The sequence below is a fragment of the Bactrocera oleae genome, chromosome 3 (genome assembly GCF_042242935.1).
Source record: "Bactrocera oleae isolate idBacOlea1 chromosome 3, idBacOlea1, whole genome shotgun sequence".
Classification (NCBI taxonomy): domain Eukaryota; kingdom Metazoa; phylum Arthropoda; class Insecta; order Diptera; family Tephritidae; genus Bactrocera; species Bactrocera oleae.
Genome location: NC_091537.1, coordinates 23,584,116 through 23,592,395, shown reverse-complemented (window position 1 = coordinate 23,592,395; position 8,280 = coordinate 23,584,116).

Genomic DNA, 8,280 nt, shown 5'->3' with positions numbered 1-8,280 from the left:
AATGTCTCTGGTGTGTTTAGTGCTTGATTTATCGCGCTTTTAATAGCTTTTAACAGTACCGTTATATGGGGAGTGGGCGGGGTTGGTACGCGATGCTAGAGGTCCTAAAAACACTTGTTCTCAGTGAATTTTATTATTATAGCTTTAGCGGTTTAGGAGATATGCACACAGGACCAAATGATACAAACAACCGTTAGGTGTACAAAATTATTATACCCTGTAGCAACATGATGCTAGAGTATAAAAAGGAAAAGGTTTCTAAAGCGGTTTTAGTCAGCGGCTTTACAGTCTAAAATATTTTTTTAATGGGGTTGTCAGAAATTTAAAAAGACTTACCGTTTAATAAATATTAAAAAATAAAAATAATTTTCTAAGTGGCCACCTGTTTACATTTTTTTATTAAAATAAATCATGACAATGAATAAAATATTAAAATTAAACATAAAATGTTGTTATTATGGCGGTCCAAATAAACAGATTTGCAGAGAATTTCTGTCGGAAATATTTCAGATAAGGGTTGACAGCGACTTATATATAATTAAAATATTTTAAAAGGGCACACCTGATGTTATTTTTTTTATATTTCGATAGGATCCACCTGTAAAAACCACATTCTTAAGTTGTAAGTAGATATATTAAACAGTTCAATCAGCGTGTTTTTCTTAAAACTATATTTTTTTAAATTAGCTTGAATGATTACTCGGAGACAAATGTTTCGAACACTATCAAATTTTCGGCATTTTCGGTGTATAATTTGTCATACCAGCTTTTTGATCTGACCAAAAATCGAATTTGGGTCAAAATCTAACTTAAAACAAACGCCCCTATTTTATCAATTTTTAATTTTTTTTATTATTGTACGGACATTATCTTCTAGTAGAGATTTTTTTTAAGTTTTATTCATTGAGAAGGCTGGAATTCCTACAGCAATGAAAGACGTTCTTTTTTTGTTTTTGGCGCCGTCTAAAAACATCTAATTTTCTTACATAAATTTATATACGTACATATATACATCTATATTTTAACAGCAAACTTTGAATCTTAACCTAAAATGATTGCAAAAGATCTCTATATTAAACGGAGACTTCGTTATTTTCTACACTCTATCCATCATATGCTTAAAATGCCATTATAATTAGTTCTGTTGAACCAATTACTGTTGGACTGCAAATAGCAATTTTGTGTGGGTTACACATAAAAGTTTCATTATACCTTGAACAGGGTGTACTAAGTTTGCCACGAAGTTTGTAACACCCAGAAGAGAACTTCCCTATAAATAAGTATGTATTGTATATAAATTATCAGCGTGACGAGCTAAGTCGACTAAGTCATGCCCGGCTGTCGGTATATACACGAACTGGTCCCTCTGAGAGATATCTTTTTGAGATATCGCTCTGAAATTTTGCTTACATTTTCTCCTCAAGAAGCTGCTCATTTGACGGAACCGTCGATATCAACATACAAACTGAACGATCAAAATAAAGTCTTTGTATGGAAAACTGTTTCATTTGTGAAGGGTATTCTAGCTTCAAGTTAGCCGAAGTTAATTTTTTTCCTGTTTTAATTAAGAATACGAGTAACATATGTGTACCATATACTGTATATATCTACAGCTTGCTGGTAGATGCCTTCACAGTTATTCTTATTTCATACTAACTACAGTGCTAACTGAGAATCATAATTAATTGAAGTATTGTAGTATATTCATATGTGTGTGCATATTCCAAACGTAATCATTAATTTGTGGCTTTATAAATTCTACGACAACCTAATTTCAAGATCATATTCTAATTATCGTATTGGTATATGTACATATGAATATGTTGAAGCGGCCAGAGGTCCAAATTAGCAGGCATTTTTATAAAAAAATAAAAATAAATAATTTATGGCGAAGGAAAGAATTTTTGTTTTAATTTTTAAAGGTCACAAACGGTATTTATCGATGTTCGGCAAAATTACGAGACCTATAGAAAAAAGCAAAGTTGTAGGTAATGAAAAGATCTACAACTTTTGTACACCTTTTTCATATGAAATTAAAATTTATTAGAAAAATGCAAATATCCAAGTTTTTGGGTCTAGCTCGTACAAACAACTATTTTCTTTCACCAAATTTGGTGTTAACTTATCTTCTTATGTACCAAACACACTGTATTTTTTTATTTCAAATATTAAGGAGGAAACCCTATCAAAACTTCTTTCATCAAAGTATAGAATTTTTGTTGAGAAATCAGTAGGCTTAATATTTGTTAAAATCTCTCTTTCTGATAATATAAAAATATATATATCTTCGTAGAAAATAGAAAAACAGGCCCACTGCCTTCAGTATACATTTAGTATGGTCTGAAGTGGTGATAAAAGAAAATGGATAAAATTTCGAAAATTGCTTTTTATACAAGCAGAATTGACGTTCTATAAAAAAACATTTAAAAAAACATTGCGACTTTAAACGTTCAATTATCCTAAGTCTTCAGTGTCAGCTCAAAGAATAGAATGCTTGAGTTTCCAAAGATTCCGGCTATGAACAAATTATCTTTCAGAACTTCCACAACATATTTATTCAGCAAATTTGCTCTACTAAAATCACAATGTCAACGTAGACTGCCAGTTTATTTTAAGTATGCTCTCGACATGCGTGCGGCATTCAGAGATACATACATATGGTCCATATGTACTTTTAATTTCAGTTGAACTTTGTCTGACCTATAACTCCGCAAAGGCTAATTTTCAAAACTGCCTGTCTACCTAACGAAAATTACCGTTGCAATAGTACTGTATATATGTACATACTCGTGTATACTATTATACATACATAAATTATATATAGTATACAAGTATGTATGCACATATGTATGAACACAAGTGTCAAAGCTTAAATTGGCAAGCTAATTAGCTTGGGAAGTAGCATATAATAAATTTCATACATAATACTGAAAATTTAGCTGAAGATCACTGTAGTTTAATAGTTAAGTCTATACAAGATAACTAAAATATACGCCTATCAAATATTATACTAAAATTGTCCAAAATGTGGACAGATTTGATAAATTTGAGAGAAGCTTCTTCAATCTAATTTTTCAGTTTCAGATGTATCGTAATGAAGTTATATTCGGTATTAGTCATTTCAGAAATATAAAACAATATCTTTGTGTTGCTGTACTTAACATACCTATTTTTAGTGCATAATGACCTAACTATAAATTTACACTATATTGGTATATAATTGAATAATTACTTAGTCATGTACTCGTAATTTGGTAAAAAAAAATTAATAAGCTGTTTACATATGATAAAAAATAGTATTATTATATACATTTCCATTTATTTTATACAAAATACTAAATCTACTAAATTCTGCTGAGTCTTACCGTATCATTATCTCATTACTATATTGAAAATCCAAAAAAAAGGTAACAAAAATTGTATTACAGTGCCAACTAGCTCAAGTTCTATAAATAACAAGTAAGGAAGAGCTAAGTTCAGGCATTCAGCATTTCATACTCTTGCAACATGCCAGGATTAAAGCTAGGGAAATACCTTATTCAAATGATACATTGTTATCAGAAAAACACGCTATTTCAATTTCATTCAGATAACCCACATATTAACCGATATATGCGTTATAAAGTCAGCTGAAAGTTCCAAAATCTCTCTATTAGGTATATGGAGGCTGAAGGTATTTTTGCAACTGGGCAATTTTTGTTTATAAGGTGGCACATCTCAAAGAAACTATTTGTGCAAAGTTTTATCTGGATCCATTGGTTAGTTGTTGATTTGTATACTGGAAAGTGAAAGAAGCAGATGAAATTTAAAATTGTTTTATATTAAAAGTAGGCGAGGTTTGTCTGATTTCGTACATTTTCGCACTGTAATGTAAAAATATCAGAATAATATTACGGAACGAATTTGTATGAAATCGGTAGAGTGCCGAGATAAGGACGGTACCACGCTCATTGTCCTAATTGGACACCTGCTCCTATAAAGCCCTCTCATGCCATCTCGAGTGTAAATTTTTATGTCTATAGCGCATAGTTATAGATTTATTGCACTTTTAGTAGTTTTTAATAAAACCGTTATATGGGGAGAGGGCGGGGTTATAATCCGAATTCACTCATTTTCATGGGGTGGGTAGGGATGTCAAAAATATTTTCAATGAGCGAATTTGATTACAACTTGCATGGTTTATAAGATACGTACATGAAACGTATTAAGAGGCGTGGCCACGCGCACTTTAAAAATTTTTTTTCTACCATAGATGCCCTTTTTCTAGTGCAATTCGTTGTACTGGTATTGCAGATGGGCGTAATCGGACCACTGCCACGCCCACAAAACGCCATTAATCAAAAACAAATAAGTTGCCATAACTAAGCTCCGCAATAAGATACAAGACTGTTATTTGGTACACAGGATCACATTAAGGAGGGGCATCTGTAGTTAAAATTTGTTTAAAGTGGGCGTTGTTCCGCCCTTAATAGGTTTAATGTGCATATCTACTAAACTGCCAAAGCTATAATAACAAAATTCGCTGGAAGCAAATGTTTTTAGCACTTCTACCTACAGTGTGAAAATTACCATTTTGTCAAAGATCAAAATTTTTTCTAGTCCTCCAATCATTATCCGAACTCATCTATTAAAATAATATTTGGTTTTTGGATTTGAGATAGTTTTATGATGAACAAGCTTGAGACATATTTTTTCGGAGGTCCTCGTAGAGATCGTAAACGTATTAAACGATTTTAAATTCAGTAAATGTACATCTTTTATACTATATATATTAATTATTATTATCTCTCTTAAAAATGAAATCATAAAAACACGCGTTTTTTCTGACTAGCAAGTGGGCAATGCAAACACTTCATCACAGAAAATAAAGTATCTTTAGCTTTGGAAGAATGTTACTTTTTAATGTTAAAATATAAATTCTTTAAATTCTCCATAGGAAACTTTACAAGCGATTATATTCACTTTATATGTACATATGTAATGTTCTTACTCGTATATTGTTGTCGCTATATATTGTATTGTGGAGTGCTGAGTCATACACCTTTTGAATGCTACGCAGTTCAGCAGTAACACCCTAATTAACGGTGAAAAGTGAAAAACACTTGTGAATAACCACTAATGAATATGCCAGATACATATATACATACAGACACACACACTTATGCGTTTTTATACCCTGAACAAGCTTAATAATAGGGTTTTTTGTTCTCTATAAAAATGTTGGCTCATTATACGGAACATTATACTTGTATTAGTAAATGTTATATTTTTTACATGACAAAAGAACAAAAGAATGCCATCCAACTCATTTGCAATATTTATTATTGAGCTTAACCAAACTGATCGTTTCTTTATAATTAGTAAAAAAACTTGATTAAAAAAAAATTATAAAAAAAATATAAATAAAAAAAATAAAATAATCTAGGCAACTCTTACCCTCACGTTTTGAGAAGGGCAGAAAATGTTGCACTTTTTTCAGGCTAGAAGGCAAAATTCTGAAACACGAAACTTTGACAGCCCGGCAGAAAAAATGCAACATTTTCATGAGAAAAGTAAACGCTATATGTGTGCGATGAAGTTTGCAACGCTCAGAAGGAAACGTCGGAGCCCCTATAAAATATATACATACATACATATATAAATGATCGGGAATCGCGAACTAGTCCCTCAGTTTTTGAGATATCGAGCTGAAATTTTGCACACGTTCTTTTCTCCCCAAGAAGCTGTTAATTTTTCGGAACCGCCGATATTGAAACACTATAGCATATAGTAGACATACAAACTGACCGATAAAAACCAAGTTCTTGTAAGAAAAACTTGAACCTGTGAAGTGTATTATAGCCTCGGTGCAGCGGAAGTTAACCTGTTTTCTTGTTTATTTTATATATTTATATATATTGTATATATAACACGTTCTGTAAGTAATAAATATATAATATATAAAGGTAGATTCACCAGCACCGTGCAAAGTAGACTCAGCAAATAACTTAAAAAAGGCTGGAAACAATGGCGTTTACACAAAACTCGCAAGCGTTCATAAATGTTACAGTACTATGAACTTGTAAATATATAAGTAATTGCCTTCATACTTTTTGCTATTTTTAATGTTCGCTCATTTGCATTTACTTATTACATATAAATTTGTCGTAGTTTATATACATTTTTTCTATGTGTGAGTAACGACTTAATCTTCCATTGCAAATACGTGAATGTACAATACTAATATGCACTTAGATTTAAATGCCTAATTAGTTTAATCGCTTTAGTACGCCAAATTGCGAATAGATACAACAACAAATATAACAAAAAAATACCCAATAATATTTGAGTGCCAGTATCTATAAATTCCACTCAGATCGTCAAAAGCCGACGTGACTTAGAGCAGCTGAATTAAGTAGCTAAAAAATTGCTTCAATGTTTTGACTTAATGATGACGACCACTGGCTTAGATCATCAGCCGAATAATGATTAAATATATGTACATATGTAGATATATCAGAAATATTATTTTTGCAAGTGAGAGGTACAATTCTGAACGCAAACCACTACCCTGCAAGCCACCTATCTATTAAATCACCGGTTAATAACCCAACAACGCTACCAGAGGTTTCTGTTAAAGTTTCTATGAGTTTCTTAAGGGCCAATTGACAGTTCTAACCGAAACTCTTGCGTACGTGTGATCGTTCATCCCTTTCTTACGCAAAGGCCTAATGAGTTGCACGGTGAGTATGTGTTAATTTCCGCGCAAATTCTTTCATTGTATGGGAGTTTCGGTAGCCGTGACTTACTGTGTAGTATTTTGAACTAAAAAAGTATAGAGACAACAGAGAAAATCGTTTGGTAGGTATGTAAGTAAATGAGAGTCTTATTAAGATGAAGTTTGGAGGAAGTAATGTTAGTATATATATATATATAAAAGCATATAAAAAAAAAAAGCATATATATACATGCATACATACAAACATATGTATATAGTGTTCATTTACCCCAATTTGTAATGTACGTATATTATTAAGTTTAGTGATGTACATGATATTATATATATATATATATATATATATATATATAAGTATATATAAGTTGTAAGTAAAATTGGGGTAAATGAACACTATATACATATGTTTGTATGTATGCATGTATATATATGCTTTAGACCAATTGAAGCTTATGCCTCCAAGTTACGTATGATGTAAGGTGGCTGTACCCGATGTACTTCATCATTTGCTATGCTGAGCACGTCTAACATTTGTACAGATGTATGTATGTAATATAAAAACTAGTATACGCGTAGTTAAATACTTGTACATACCTATGTCCCACTTTTACTCTCAAAAAGCAAACATGTGCTGCGCATCATATTATGTCTGGTGATGTCATTAACTATAGAAATTCTTGCAGTGACGTAATCTCAGTATCTTCCCTCTTAACAACAATTGAGTATTCGTACGCAACTATTATGTGTATTATATATTATATGTACATATTGTATTTTCCAGGGTGACTGCTACTTCCACTTTCTGCGCTTAAATAATTTGGCGATTTGGCGATTAAGTTCATTTTACGAGTATTCCTTTGTTATTTATGAAAGTGGGTGTACTTAATTATTGGTTTGGCATTTCATATTTATACCCTTAAAGTTGTAACACCCAGAAGTGAACGTCGAAGTCTCTATTAAATATATGCACATATACATACATATATAAATGATCAGCGTTTAAACTGAGTCGATTTATCTGTCCGTAAGTCTATACCTAGTCTCTGTTCTTGAGTTACCGTTCAGAAACTTTTCACACGACCTTTTCGCACCAAAAAGCTGTTCATTTGTCTGAACCGCCCATATCGGACCATTATGGCATGGATTATTGTCTAAGTACCATCTTCGAACAAATTATCAACATCGGATCTGTATAGCATGTAACTGCTGTACGAACTGAACGATCAAAATCAAGATTTTGTGTTGAAACTTCTTTATTTGTAAAGGGTATTCTATTGTAGATAGTACCTTGTATCTGCTCTGTAATGATAGAGATCAGTCGATTTGACAAGTGTTGCTTTTTTTAATTTGTACGTTATATTATTATTCGAATTTCGATGAGCATTTTCTTCTTTCCAAAGTTTCTAAATTTATTCTGCAATCGTACTTCAGTGTTAAAAGATGTTACTAATATGATTTATGAATAAAATTAAATATGTATGTACATAAGTATATATATACACGAGTATATACATATATACAACGTTATTGACCACAGTTATAGAACAGTTCTCAGTAAATGGCTC